This window comes from Rousettus aegyptiacus, unplaced genomic scaffold (assembly GCF_014176215.1).
Source record: "Rousettus aegyptiacus isolate mRouAeg1 unplaced genomic scaffold, mRouAeg1.p scaffold_m13_p_3, whole genome shotgun sequence".
NCBI classification, from domain to species: domain Eukaryota; kingdom Metazoa; phylum Chordata; class Mammalia; order Chiroptera; family Pteropodidae; genus Rousettus; species Rousettus aegyptiacus.
The window spans coordinates 98668770-98684761 of NW_023416306.1; the positions used below are offsets into that span (position 1 = coordinate 98668770).

Here is a 15992-nt window from a genome sequence, read left to right on the forward strand (position 1 = left end):
TCCATTAACATTTTTGAGAAACCTTAAAACTCCTACTTCTTTATATTTTAAGAAAAACAGTTTCGGGGTCAGCTCTTGTGTATTTGCCAGAATTCTGTAACATGTAAGAAAAGCCAAGTCAGACATGACCACTTAGTCTTCGTGTCAAAGCCAACCAAGGCCTTTTGCCTGGTCTCTGGTTTTATATACTTGACCATGGTTGTTGGGGGGTGGAAGTGGGGATGGGGGGTAAAGAGGTGAGGGTAGGGGAGTATTATAAAGTGCCAGCTTCTTAAAAGTGCACATCAGGACTCTGTAAAGGAAATGAGCAGCTTATGAAATGTTAGATCTCAAACCATTTGAGAGTTTCTGTCATTGCTTTCCACAGCAGCTAATTATGAATGCTCTGGATTGCAGAGGGAGAACTTTTTCAAAAACGCAAAAAATTGCTACATTCACATAATTGAAGTTTCAGGAATCAGTTAAAAATCTATGTATTAATTCATGTGATCTTTTCTTGCCTAAACTAATTGGCTTGAATAAGAATAGACTCAACTGGATTAAGAATTATGTCAAACACTATAAACAAAGGATAATTTACCTGAAGTGTATTCAGTTTGGGAGGAAGGGGTGTGGTTGGTGGGATAGCACAAAGAAAATGCTAAATCTAGTGTTATTTAGCATCTTTTCTAAGAATGTGAAAGAGGAGGTATGGAGCATGTTAATGGTATTATAAAAGAGTCTCGATCAAGAGGATGCAGACATCATAGAACTTGGAGGAATAAGATCTATAGTCCTAAGAATATTTTTTAAATGGATGGGGAGAGGGGGCAGTATAAAACTAAATATAGGGAATTAATGATTAGGAAAAAACCAAAACACATCTTTCAAAGAGCATACAATGTTTTATGTGATTAAATATGAAATAACTGAAAGATATTGAGTAATACTCAAAGAGCTTAAAAACAATAATCCTCCCAAATGCCACTCCCCTCACTCCCCACCTCCTCAAAGCTATGGGGATAATGAGGAGGTCATCCCACACAAAGTTTTCTACTGGAAACCCCATTAGAATAATGCATCTGTACCATTAGGTGCCAAGGGGCATGTTTGATCCCTAGAGGTTCCTGTTAGTTTTATAACCAATCTATAGTAACAAGCTGGACCACTGCTTGTTCTGGGTAATGATCTCACAAATGTGTGCCACTGCTCACAAAAAGGATCATAAAGAGGGAGGCTGACTTAATGTGGACTCATTACTACTATGGAAAAATAATTGGAGTTCATCCTTTTGAGATCCTGGGCCATTTCTGTGTACAAAGGGAAGCACCTCTCATATGACAGAGATACATGGAAAGGACTTCAAAAAACAATGCTGAGAGCAACATGAAAGATAATTAGTCACCTTACGAAAATGATTGAAATGTTATAATCTAAGACTTTTATTGCACAATATCTCACAGGCATTTGACATTAAAAAAAAAAAAGAAAGAAAAGCAAACTTCCCTGCACTAACAAGGAGATGAATTAGATAGCCCAAGTATTTCCTATCCATCTCTGTTTCTATCTCTGTTTTCAGTGATTTATTCCTAAACATGATGATAAAAATAGAACTAAAGTAGCTCCTTCTGCTAAGGTTGAATGGCTTTGCCAGTCTAAATCTCTCTGCAAACTATCTTAAATTTTTTTCATACTATACCTTAGTTCTGTGATAAGATTTTAGGAGAAAGAATTAAAGAAGATGCAGTTAAAAAAAAAAAAAAGTAACACTGAATCGCAGATTAAAAGAATTTTATTTATTACTGGATACTTCTAAAAGTGACTATACAAATGAAAACTTAATCAGATTAAATAATATTATTGATGTGTAATCAACAGAATTTGACAACTTATTCAGAAAAATAAAAAGGAACATGAAGGAACAGACTCAATGACAGAGCTACCTCACACTTCCTTGTCGGTGCCATCACCAGGAGTAGGAGTATAAAAATAGTAATATGGTGGATGGAAGAAATGAGCTGGATTTGACTGAGTCTTTTGTTTTGAGGTACTGGTGGGACACCCAAAACACAATGTTCAGCAAGCAAGTGGAAATATTAAGGCTGAAATATAAACCTAGACGCAACGGTTGACATTAGGAGATGAAATGAGAATGCCATGGGAAGAGAGTGTATGATGAGAAGGGAAAAAGGATCAGTTCTCACTTATTGTGGTCTAGGCCTGCAGTACACCTGGCCAATGTGATGCAGTACACCTAATGTGATGGATTCTCAACTACTCTCCTCTTTCCTTCTTCACCACCCCCAAATCCATTTTATAGATGGTTCATTGATTAATCTTTTTGAATCACAGCTGAGATCACTAGTTATTGTTTAAGAGCTTAATTCTGGACTTCTTTTCTTTAGACTCTTTTCCATGGCTTTCAATGCCATTGATACAGTAATGGCTCCCAATCCTCTCCTCCTCCACAGTTATTTACCTAACCGACCACCTGACATTGCTACTTGGATTTACTTTAGGCATAATTTCAATACAGAATGAACTCTCTATTCTCATCTTCCCCATGTCCCCCAAAACTTTCTCTCCTTAGCCCTCTTCTTTTAAATAAATGGCACCATATGTTGCTCAGGTCAGAAACCTGAAAGTCTTCTTTAACTCCTCATCGTCTTCATTTTCTGCAGTCAGTTACTCCCCCAAATGTGCTGATTCCTCTTCTAAAATGTCTCTCCATTCTGTCTCCCAAGCCTACATTGCTGCCAGGCTGATCCAAGCCTTCATCATCTCTCCTTTACAGGATAGCATCTTTTAACATGTATTACCCCTCATCCATTCCTGCCCCTCCAATCTTTTCCCTTACAGATCTTTAAAAAACATGAGTTGGTTTCTTACTGTATTCGGGCCTAAAAAATAAACTTCTTTCATGGCTCATGAGATTTGGTTCCTGTCTACCACAGACCTCATTTCTCTCTCTTGAACCTACTTATCTCACTCTTGATTACCATGCCTCTGTCATCCTTTCAGTTTTTTAACCAACTCTTTCCTGTCTCAGGACCTATGCACATATTGTTCCCTTTCTCTGGAACATTCTCTTGCTAATATCTTCTCAACCCTCAGCTCTCAGCTGACATGTTACTTCTCAGAGATGCCTTCCCTGACCACCCTCTCAAAAGTGATCCACTCTATTTTCACATTTTGAAATAGTGCTAATTTTTTTTTTGCAGCACATGTCACAATTTAAAATTCTTATATTTGCTTGTTTACACCTTTTCTGTTTCTAAACTCTAAGCTCTGTAAAGGGAACTGTGTTCTCTTTCTTTCCTTTGCCATTTTGTATTCCCAGCCACTTTGACACTATCTGGGACTCAGTGAAGAATCATTAAATGAATGAATTGTATGTTCATACATTTAACCATTTATTACTCACATAGTCACTGAACTTTTATCACATGTCAAAAACTGCACAGGGACTATGGGTACAAATAAGAACAATCATAGTCCCTTTTCTCAAGGGATTGTAGTGTAGTGGAGGAAAGGGCCACGCCCACAGGCAACTACAAGTGTGCTAAGTGAAATGATTGTGGGGGAGGATAAGAAACAAACAACTTATTGCCTGAAGGCAAGGAATGGGCACTAAAACCTTGATGGAGGTGGCATTTGAGCCAATTCAAGGAGTATGGGAATGACTTGGTTTAGGTAAAAAGGCAGATAAATATCTTTACAGGCAGAGTAACACCTTTGGTCAGAGGCCCAGAGTCATGAAAAGATGTGGCATGTTCACAGAATGGTGGCTGGAGCTTTGGGGCATTTGGATGAAGAAGCCAACATAGAAGTGGATGAACTGTGAAGGATGTCAGGTTTGGAATTTGGATGCTCTCCAACAATATGCCTGCAGAAAGGTGTCACTGTTTTTGCAATGGCCTTCATCTCCCTCCAGCTCCCTTCTTCTGTCATGGCAAGATAGTCATCTGATGGCTTAGTCCAAAAAACTCATAAACCTCCTATCTCCTCGTGTGCATTGAGAACATTACATTGAGAAGTGAATCGACAGTTTCCATTAAGTCAGAAGCCCAGTGCCTCAAATAGGGGAAATGCTTAAGAGATTCTGGTAACTGATACCTTTAGTAAACCTTTAATATAAATGTATGGATTCAAATGTGTCCCTTCCAACTTGTATGTTGAAGCCCTAACCTCCAATGTGACTGTATTTGGAGACAGGGTCTTTAGGGGGGTAATTAAGATTAAATGAGGCAACAAAGGTTGGGCCCTAACCAACTGGACTGGTATCCTTATAAGAAGATAAAGAGTGGGCACACAGAGAAAAGGCCATCTGAGAGCACAGCTAGAAGGCAGTTGTTTACAAGCCAAGGAAAAAGGCCTTACCAGAAACCAAACCTAGCAACACCTTGATCTGGGGCCTCCAGTTTCCAGAACTGTGAGATATAAACTTCTGTTGTTTAAGCCACCCAGTCTATGGTATTTTGTTATTCCCACTCTAGCAGCTAACACACATGATAAAGTTAGAAACACAGCCTTCTCATCTGAAGTTTAATACAATTGTTTTGCTGTTATCATTAGTAGTATGCCCCCTCTTTATTTTATACACACCTAGAGCCAAAATCACTAGAGATACTCCTCTTCAAATTTAGATTACAAATTAATAATTTAATCAGAACACAAGAAACAGTGTTGTAAAATATATGTAAACTTGGTTTGACATGTGGTAATCCAATCCAAATTCAACGATCTTTGGGGCATGAATAATTACTCAACCATCTACTTACCTCTGATATTGTGTCTAATAACAAAAGAGTTAGCCCACAATAAGCTTTGGGGATGGGGGCAAATTTCAGTCACTCTAATTATCTTCAAAGATAAAACACATAATCACTCTCATAATGACGTACAGACAAATGACTTAACATTATCCTAAAAAGCACTGGTTTAGTTAAGAAATGCCAATTATTTCATTATCACTGGGCACGTCCCAGCATCTTTTTGGGTTAAATATCTTGAAAGTGTTAAAATAAATTGTATTCTTTCTTACTTTACGTCTTTGTAGGTCTGCCTTGTCACTCATACTGTACTTCATAGCTTTCCACATCTACGCTCCTACTTGTGTCTGGGTCCATGTCTTCTGCCTTCCCCCTTGTTTCTGTGGAAATTGTCCGTATTTCTATGACTAAGCCCGTCCACTTGTTCACCAGGCCCCCTTTAAACTACACAAAGATGATCACAACAAATTGCCATTCTCTCTCCTGCATCAAGTTTTCCTCCCTACTATATTATTTACATTAGCACATTAGCCAAAACAGACAAACACCACACTGTTTTTTCAAAGGTAAGAAAAAAAAAATCCCTAGACACCAATTAACAACAATCTATCCTCTGATCTAAGTCTCATTTCTCTGCTCTTCATTAGAGCAAAATCGCTTTAACATGTTTTATCTTTACTCACTATGTCTAACTTCTCTCCTATTTTCTCTTGAACACAGTTCAATCAGGCTTTTGACCACATTCCCGATGTCAGTGGTCAGTCCTCAGTCCTCAACCTATGCTGACCTGCTCCAGCAGGGATGGTGGTCATGCTCTAGGGGCATATGGTCTTGTCTGCGTGACAACTCACTCCCTAACCTTCCTCCGGTCTTTGCTGAAATGTTACCCTCTCATTCAGGTCTTCTCTATTCTTCTACTTAAAACTTCAACTCACTCCTACCCTCAGCAAACCCTATCCCCCTGCATATATATTACCACATCTAGCCAACATTTATTTTGTATTATCCATCTTCTCCCACTGAATTGGAAGCCTCATGAGGGCAAGGACTTTTGTCAACGTGTATATTGCTGTATCCCCAGAAGCTGGCACAGCACAAGGTATGCGACAAGCACTCTATACAAATTGGCTGAATAAATTTTACTGAATTTGAAATTCTGAGGTGATTTAAAATGTACAAAGAAATACAACAGATAGTGCAAAGGCTGTAGCCTCAGCTTGGTTTTTAACATCATTGGCTTCATTTTCCCTTAGAAAGAAAACTATATTTTCTTTGACAAATAAGAAAATAATTGAAATATATACCTTATTTACTTTTCTCTAGAATAAAAGGAAGAAGAAAAGCTTCTTTAAAGAATCATTCAGTAATGTTTTATTCAGCTAACAGAGTGATCTTACATGTTGCATATTATATTAAAAACTAACTACAATGCTCATACACATAGAATGAACACTTCAGCTATTGTCTTTGTGTGGCGATCTTTGCAATACATTTCAAAACAAAGTTTCAAGTCTTCTGGGTCAGAACTTGTTTTAGCTTCATCAAATCTGATTTCCTACTTTTAAAACAAGTCATTGGAGATTTTGCAGGAGACATTAACAGTTTGTATTGCAAGGGTCCACACTAACTTAGGAAAATCACAAGGATCTTTCAATATAATAGGGGGAAACTTTGCTTTTTCTGGCAATAATTTTGTCATTAGGGAACATTTTCCTACTTTTACTACATGGTCATTTTTTTTTTTAACTTTGATGCAGTATCTCTAAAGACATGCCTTTTTCTCTTCTTCCTTATACAAATATTTACCATGCTTTCCCTTTTCTCTCCCCACGGCACATCCCTCTTACAATTGGCCCAGATTGCTTCCTCCTTCTAGAAACACCTTCCAGTCTCAAGGCCCCGCGAGCTCTTCCAGGGCTGATTAGAATCTACACTTGGAAATCTCCATGCTTTTATTTGGCAAGGTTCCCATTCTCACTCCAGGATTTAGAGTTGTCACCTTTACAGTGTAGGTTTTTCCCCTCCAAGATCCTGGTTTTTTTTGTGTATTTTTGCTTTTGTCATCATTGCTGGTGGTTCATAATTTCCTGAGATAACTCACCTTAGGGACTGGATTCAAAGTGCATTTCCTTTGTCCAGAAATGAACTCTCTCAAGACATTTATTCACATATTCGTGATTAGCTCCATTCTGGCTAAAGACAAACAGCATGTGGCATTACAACAGATGCTTCAGTCCTGTGTGCCTGCCCAAGTGGAGTACCAAAGCTTCCTTTTCCTACAGAGTTGGAGCAGGGAGCAGTAGGACTAAGGAACGATGTATTTCTTTGGAATAAAGTTGATTAAGAGTCTTCATTTAATCATTTAACAAATTTATCTTGAGACTCTCTTATGTTTAAGACATCATGCAAGATATAAATCTGGGTCAGACATGGTGCCTGCCCTCAGAGAATGTATAACCTAGAATTACAGAAAAGTTATACTAAATAATAAGAGCTAAAATATTCATTCAAGAATAAGACCAATATTATACTCCAAAAATGTTGCTAAAGAAACAATTAGTTGGTTAGAATGTTCTTTTTATCGTTGGCTAGAGAGTTATAAAAGCATTTAAAATAAAAATACTCTCTCATTGTTAAAAATTAAATATATATAAAAAATTTAACAAGAATCTCAAAGCTATTTCAATATTATACTCACCAAAGACTATAGTATACACTAATCTATGTACATTAGGGTTCAAAACTTCTATGACCATATCAGCAGCTCCAGAAAAACTAGACTTAGGGTCTCAAGATTTATTTCTATTTATATTCATGAATAACTAGCTCAGGACAACTGCAAAAGATAAATGATTTAAGTAAAAACTATTATATTTATATCTTTAAATGGTCATCTTTATTTCCACTGCCTTGATGTTGTTTGCAAACCATTAAAAACATTAGGTATAATGTTTAGAAATCTCAATTTTAAAGCTATGTCCTTAATGGTATTTGTTAAATGGTAAGCATTTAAACAAAGCGAAAAAATTAACATGAATGATATTTTCATTATTTCTTCTGCATTTGTGTGTAAATAAAAATGTCCTCTTCCTCCTTTTAATGATGGATAAGATGTTTATTAACAACAACACCTCCACCTAACAAACATTAAGAACAAAAATAACACACAACCACATTTGTGGAGAGCCTCATCCGCCACAGCCTTCTTCCTCCTTGTAATGCAAGTAGTTAGAGCCATTAAAAATTCAGCATTTTATGTCATGAGCTAGGGTGGGAAAGGAGTGTGATTACACTGAGTCGACTGGAGGGGACGATTAGAATTTCGATGTTTCTCCATTACCATTTCCTTAGTGAATCTCCGCACAATGACACAGACATCAAGCCTGTGTTTATATTCTACGGCTGTGTAGTTATTCTCATCTTCCAAATTTCACTACAGCAAATCCTTATTTACTTTCTGGCAGAAACAAAAAATTAAAGATGTATAATGTGAAGATACAATCTTAGCCTCTCTTGCCCTGCAGGACTGGCAGTTCCTTCCCAAGTACAATTATGCTGGCAAATGCTGCTGTTAACTCTATGACTACAACGTGCACTCCAGTTCCTTTGAAATTCTATAAAATAGTCATTCTAAGATGGTGATAGAAAGGAAAGAATGAAACAAGAACAACAAGAATTACTTTACATACTAATAATAACAATTTAGTTATCAAAACAGAACTGAACAAGTGTGTCTTTATACTGTTCTTTTAAAAATTTAGCCTCCTAGGGTTCTGATAATCAGGGCCTATGGTTCAGGAATGCATGGTAGCACTCAGCTCAGTGCCTATATCCTCATTTCAAAGAGAATCATTCAAACCAACATCCACCCTGTCAAGAATCTTGACTTTGAGCTGCTAATGTAGAATAAAAATCAATATAAATTTTGATCATTTGATGAATATTTACTTCTTTCTTTAGTGTTTGGGGATTTAGAATTGAAAAGTGCTGAATCAAGTCATTTTATTTTTTTGTGTTTGTGCCAACACCAATTTACTACCCTCCAGAAAGTTCCTGAACAAGACGTCTCAGGTGGCATGCATGTTGGTTTTTCCTGTCAATCATAACAGTATGTCAGTAGGGAACTGTAATCATTTCACTTTCATACTCTCAGTGTTCCAAAAAGGAATATTTTGATTACTTCCCTGGAAAAGGTAAACTTTCTCATTTAGACACACTATTGTAAGCCTGGGTGTCTGTTGTTTTTGGCATTCAGCTGAGCCTAAATTGATACAATCTATTAAAAGTTAAACACTTTATCTTAGGTTCCAAGGGTAATGCACACAGACACATATACGTGCGCAGGCACGCACGTACGCGCGCGCACACACACACATGAAAACAGAGTTTGAATATGGATTCCTCTACAGGTAACACTCACTATCACCCCCAAGACAAAGGGCTTTTGTAGAAGCTGCCATCTTTCTTCATGTGTTTTTTAGGGGAAAGAAAAATAACAACAAGGAAATATCAACTGACTGCTTTAATCAGCAGAACAACTTCATAATAAAAAGGCTTTGTATTTTCTTTATTATAAATAAAAAGAAAATGCACTCTAAAAAAGAGATAAATAACTCTAAAAAGCTTAGCAATTAAAATGTGATTCCTGTGTAAGACTAGCTATATGAGTAGCACAGCATGCTACCATTTTATTATGATACTTTGATATATATAACAAAAGATTACTACTCTCACAGAATGTTTCCATCGTGATTTTTAAAAGAGTGGTCTTTCTCAATTTGAAAAAGACTAAACTAATTGCAAGCACCAAAGAGGTAAGCTGATCTTATTAAAAACAAATAAACAAACAAAACAAAACAAAACAAAAAACAAAAAACCACCACATATATGTCATAATGGCAGAAGATTCAATATCGAGGAGACATTTTGTTGGCTCCTGACAAATTAAGCAAAAATGGCAGCAGCTGCCTTTCCCAAGGATAATATAGCCCTGGACAATCACTAGATATTATGTAGACAGATGTTTTAAATAAAATAAGTATTTAGATTGCTAGATACCTTGCTAGATATGAAGGCAATTATAGGATGTCTTTGTTAAATTACATTTTTCATTTTTGTGAGGGGAAAAAAGAATTGTCCTGGAAACAGTACCGACAGGAAATGATCCTATATCTAAAACAGCTGGAGACTGTAACTAATATAAATTTACTTGAAAATAAAAATGCTGTGTGCCTCTGGAGACATGCAGTAACATGCCATAAAAACAGATGAGAATATAAAAGTATTTAAAAGGAGGGAAATACATTTTATCTAGATATTATACTGAGATGTGATTCACTGATAAATGCGAAATATTTGAAGATGAAGAAAAGAAAGAAAATCAAAAAAGTCATTTTAAAACTTATAATAGATATTTTATTTAAAGCCATATTTGTAGGAAATATCGAAATATTTTTCTAGGAATAACCTTTTGTTTTTCAACATATTGGTCATTAATCAACTTACTAAAGTCATAATAAAAATGCAAAGGCAGATAATTGTGTTTAATTGGGAAATTCTAACGGAAGCAGAGGATGCTTACTATGAATAACGTAAGGACCCTAAATGTTTGATAAGAATATTCCAGTAAATCTCAAAGCCACATGTTATAGCCTCTACACAAAAACTCCCACTACCTTTGTCCACCACCCCCATCCCACTCTTGCTAGCTATTGAATTAGAAAGATATCTGATACACTAATTCATAGCAAATATTCACAAGCATTAACATCTTAATGGAGTACCCACATCCAAATTCATGAATTTCAATATTCTTCAATTAAATACTGAAATGCATGAATCTACAAGATAATTTTAAGAAAGCATGATATGGGCAGAAATCTTTTTTCACAGCACGGATGAAGAGAATCTAGAAAAGACTTCTAGTCTTGGGTGTCTACCTCCCTCATCTATGCCTGACTCATCTTGACCTGGCTCCTAGGGGGTCCAGGTATCAGGCAGGAGGAAATCACGTGAAGCTGGCATTTCCTGTGAGGCCTCAATCTGCACGGCCAGGGAATATCACAAAGCCTCAGAAGTTACCTTATGCCTGTCAACCAGAAAGGAGACTCAACAGGGGGAAAGGGAAATGAGGAGAATAAAGGCAGAGTGAAAGAGCAAGGAGAAAAAGCAAGTGTGTACGATGAATGTGAAGAACGGTTATCACAATATCACCCACAGAACCCAAAACGAAACGTCCTTAAACAAAATTCTTTTGTAGGTTAAAGGTGCAACATCTTCAAAAATGAAACCTTAGAACCCAAAATAAAATTCAAAACATACTTGCTATAGACTAAGAGGTTGTATCCCCCCCAAATTTGTATGTTGAAACATAACTTCCAATGTGATAGTAGTAAGAGGTGGGGCTTTTGGTAGGTGATTAGGTCGTAAAGGTGGATCCCACAAGAATGAGATTACTACTTTTACAAAAGAGACCTCAGAACGCTCTCTTGCCCTTCTGCCATGTGAAGGCACAGTGAACCAGGAATCAGGTCCTCAGCGGACATGGAATCTGCAGCATTTTAATCTTGGACTTCCCAGCTTCCAGAACTGTGAGAAATAAATTTCTGTTGTTTATAAGCTGCCCAGTGTATGGTATTCTGTTACAGATACCCAAACAGACTATGACAATACCCAATGATACTCCCCTTCTTTCCACAAGTTCACCAAATAGTAAAAGGAGCAACTGGGGCTATTTTGCGGTAGATTTGTGATAGATTCCCTCCCCCTGACACACATACACTTGCATAAAACTCTGCAACAGTAATTCCCATGCATTTCTATCACCTTTATGATTACATGGATTGATCATTACTGCTGCTTAGAGCTTATAAAGTTTGGCTTGTTGCTTAGCTATTTCTGAAAATGCTCACTAATTCTCTGCTATTGTATCTATAGGAGACTTTGAAAAAATACACATTTGTTTTCTTCTTTGATGGCTTTATTCCTACCTATCAGGCATACTGCTCTTCTAAGTCAGGGATAAGTTAAACAAAATTATATTTTCCTGCTTTCTCCTCACTTCTGCTTATCTCAGTTATACTTTTTTCTGCTCTTTATTTTAGGATCAGAGTGAAAAAGTGAACTGTATCTCTCAAGCCAAATGATAATTTATAAAAGAATCCCTAAACATCACTCTGTCCAACGCAGGCAAATTTTAACAGATTGCTCCATTATTATTCTATTTCCCATTAATCTAATGTCCCCTTATAACAACACAATGGTATTGGATACTATGCTCACAATATATTTAAAGGGAAGTTTTGACCTCAGCCTCAACCAATGTGTTGTAGACGTATCTCTCCTTGGGTACCAGAGTCTTCAGGGGCCTGCATTGTCTAGCTTTTGCTGTCCATCACTCCTCTGGATCTGCTCTCACCTTTTTGTTCACTTTCTAGAAACACTAGGCTTCTTTCAATTCTTTGAATGAACCCAGTTCCTTCCCACCTTGGAAATGCTGTTTCTTCTACCTGGAATAGTCCTCCTTACTTCTTCACATGGCTATCACCTTCATATTCTTTAGGTCTCATTTTAAATATTATTTCTTTTCCTGATCATCTTATCTAAGATGGGTATCTCTTATTATTCTCTTTCTCAGGTATTAATTATTTTCTTCCTAATATTTATTATATGTTACAATTATACTTATTTGACAGTATGATTCTTTTGGGCTTATTTGCATGTTTTGCTTTCTCAAATCCATATCCCACCAAAATGGAAATTCCACAAAGACAGAGACCTCATCTTTTCTTGTTCATAATTATATCCCCAATGCCCAGAAATGTGTATGTCGAATGAATGAGTGAATGAATGATTGGGTTATTGAGTGAAGGCTCATGAACAATCTCAGTAGAGGTTTGAAGGAGAGGGGATGCCATGGTAGAAAGCAAAGATCCGTGGCCAGTGCTGACAAACACCTCAGTTTGCCAGTCTGAGAGGTGAGGTGTGAATGGGGGCATTCAAAAGACTTCCTGGGCTGTGGCAGGATAATTACACTTAAAAGAACTGCTTTGGCCAAAGTCTCCTGCGATTCCTTCAGCTTACTCTATTGAGATTGTCTAAAAATTACAAATAAGAAAACTTCTGGGAGCTATTAAGCATCTATATTACATATTTTAATTTAAAGTGATGACATTTAATTCTAGCAGGTCTCTATGACACTTTAATCCTGGAGATAAAAGGCTCAGTTGAGCAAAGACATGAGAAAAATATATCACATTCCAGATCATAGTATGGAACAGGATCTCAAAGTCATAGTAGGGAAGAACAGTTAAATAACACATAACAGGAAAAGAATGTTCAAATCACAAGGAACCAAGGGAAAAACAAAATGCTTTCTAAATGGTCAAACCTCCTAAAAGGAGTTCACAGGAACTCCAAAACCCCTCTGTCAGATTGCCAGTTATCAGATGGGAGAAGGATGGAGCAATTGACCCCTGAAAGTACCAAGAATTTTTCTTTGACTTTAATTTCTTCCATTTAGGATGGAAGTCTGGATATTTCATATCCTTAAACAAAATCTGTTCTGTGGTTGACTGTCAAGATATAAACACCAATTACAATGCAATTATATTTGCAGGTCCTATTGGAGCAGGTATTATTCTACTTTTTTTTTTCACATAGAATGACTTTAGACCCAATGATTTTGGAGTTCTTATTTCTGACTTAACAATTTACGCCCTCTATTATATTCAGGCTATAAGAGCTATTCCTTGCAATTCTTGATGTGACAGCTTCTAGTAGCTTGTCTCATCTTTCACATATGTTAAATTAAGCTGAGAAACTAGATAATGAAAGTAGTATCAAAAACATGAATAAGTAGCCTCAAAGAGCATAAGAAGTCTCATTTCAGTATGAGCTTCTAAGCTTTGAATTTTCAGCAGCATTTTGATTATTCAAGTCATTTTACTTTTCTGCTATAGTTGACCATGTAAATTAATATCTAGAGGTATAACTATCAACATTTGGAGAAAGAATAAAGAAGAATGGGGATTTGTGCCTGGGAGAAAGACATCTGCATGGAATTTCTCACGGTTATGCGCAATTGAACAAATCCTTATTATGAAGTGATGTTAAAGCTCTTTTGGGTACTGGGCAGTCCCTGGGAACTACCTCTCGTTTCGACAGTGTTTAGATGGAAAAGACCCAGGGATTCTCCCCTTCCCATCACCATCCAACCTCTTTTCCAGTCATAACTTTTAGAACTATCTTCTTGGCCATTTCCTGCCTCTGGGTCCAGCCAACACTGCTTTTCAAGCTTAGCTCTTTATTACTGATCAAACATGATCTCCCAGATTCATCAGTATTATTTCACCAATGTGGAGGCTGCCGTCAACTGCCTGGCCAACCTGCATCTGCAAGCCTCCTAGACCATCATGATGTAGCTCTGGAAGGCATGGGCCACTTCTGTGAGTTGGTGAGGGGACTGTGTGAGACACCAAGCATCATCTCTTAAAGATTCAAAGCCAAGCCCTCTTCCAGGATATGCAGACGCTGTCCCAAAATAAATTAGGTAAAACCCTGGACACCATAAAAGCTGTCATGGTCCTGGAGAAGTACCTGGATCAAGCTCTTTTGGACCTGCATACCCTGGGTTCTTATCATGAAGACCCCCATCTCTGTTACTTGCTGGAGAGTCACTTCCTAGACGAGGAGGTGAAACTCATCCAGAAGATGGGTGACCACCTACCCAACCTCCATAGGCCAGCTGGTCCCCAGGCTGTGCTAGGTGAGTATCTCTTCGAAAGGCTCACCCATAAGCACGACTAGGAGCCTTCAGAGCCCAGCAGCCTTTGAAGGGCCCCTGGTGCCAGGACTTGTACTTGAGACTCTCTCTTCTGCCAATAGGCAGCTTTTTAACCACTCTAGAGTCATCTCTCAAGTGGTGGACTAAATGGAAACAATAAAGCTTTCAGCTAAACAAAACAAAACAAAACAAAATCTCTTTTGGTGATCTGCTACTACATATGAGACACAAATCATGGGAGTAGCTACTGGCCTTGTATTTGAGTCATTATTTCTACCACTAACCAGCTTGTTCAATATCCAACCTACCAGCAGTATGGTTACATTTTCCCTTATGATGGTCCACATATGAAAACACCCCTCTATGATGCTTTCTGTAGCATATCTTCAGTCACATCATTGCCCTAATTTAAAAATCAAATAGTAACAACAAAGAACAAAAGCCTTTCAGTGGTTTCCATTTTCTTTAGAATAAATTCAAATGTCATAGCACAGTATTTAAGTACCACTCATGGTTGGATCCTAGTCCGTCTTCCCCTCTACCCTCTGTGAGTTCTTTTTCTGACAAATAGCAAACCACAACTTATACTCACAGATCACATCATGTCCTCCCAGGTACACAGCTTTCCATCTCTGCTTCCCAAGCTTTTCTCCATTTCTGCAACTTCTTGTCTCACATGTTCTTCCAGACTCTGTAATCTCCCACCTCACCTGAATTCCCTGGACACATGATCTGCCCTTCTGTGTATAAAACATATATCTCTTTCCATCTTACAGATATTCATGATTCTTCTGCCTTATTAGATTTTAAGTTCCCCAAGAATAGGATATGAGCCAGGTTTATTTTGACATTACAGGTTCCTGACACATAGTAAACACTCAATAAATAGTTGCTAAATGAATGACTGAAGCAAAGAGATGGTCTGGTACAGTTTGTTTCTATATAAAAAGATCTGAAGATATCACTTCAAAAATCCTTTTAAAAGTTTCAGCAGGAAAAGCATAATGTGAGCTTGAGACGTCTTGGGCCAGAAAGCAAAGAAGCATTCATTGACTAATAGGGATGTTTCAAAAGTACACGGGAACCATCATGAAGAGGTTCCCTTTTGGCAAATTTGGGACAGTCTAAGCATCAAAAAGAAGAATTATTGCAATTGATTATAGCACGTTGAATAAATAATGATCTATAATTATACTTGAAAGAAAGAAAGGAAAATAGTGTCACTACTGAAGGTAATTATCACACTAACTCCTTACCCCAAAAATTGGTAAGTAAAGAGTGAAAATTAGGTATTTCACTTTATTTTTTAAAATGGAACTATAGTTCATCTGAAGTTGATAGGAGGAAGTTTCATAGAAAAGAAAAAGCCAGTTAAAAATAAAGAAGAAATAATAGAGTTAGAAAACCACCATTTTACAACCACTAGAGAAAGAATTCATTCCAGCAAAAATCATCAA

The 15992-nt window shown here is 37.2% G+C and overlaps 1 protein-coding gene and 1 pseudogene across 8 annotated transcripts in view; one reads left to right on the forward strand and one right to left on the reverse strand.

Annotated features, from left to right (window-relative positions):
* The window catches only part of AKAP6 (A-kinase anchoring protein 6), a 504258-nt gene that overhangs the window by 125417 nt on the left and 362849 nt on the right, over window positions 1-15992 (reverse strand). The gene's annotated exons all lie outside the window — the stretch shown is intronic.
* LOC118615032 lies at window positions 14072-14558 on the forward strand (annotated as a pseudogene).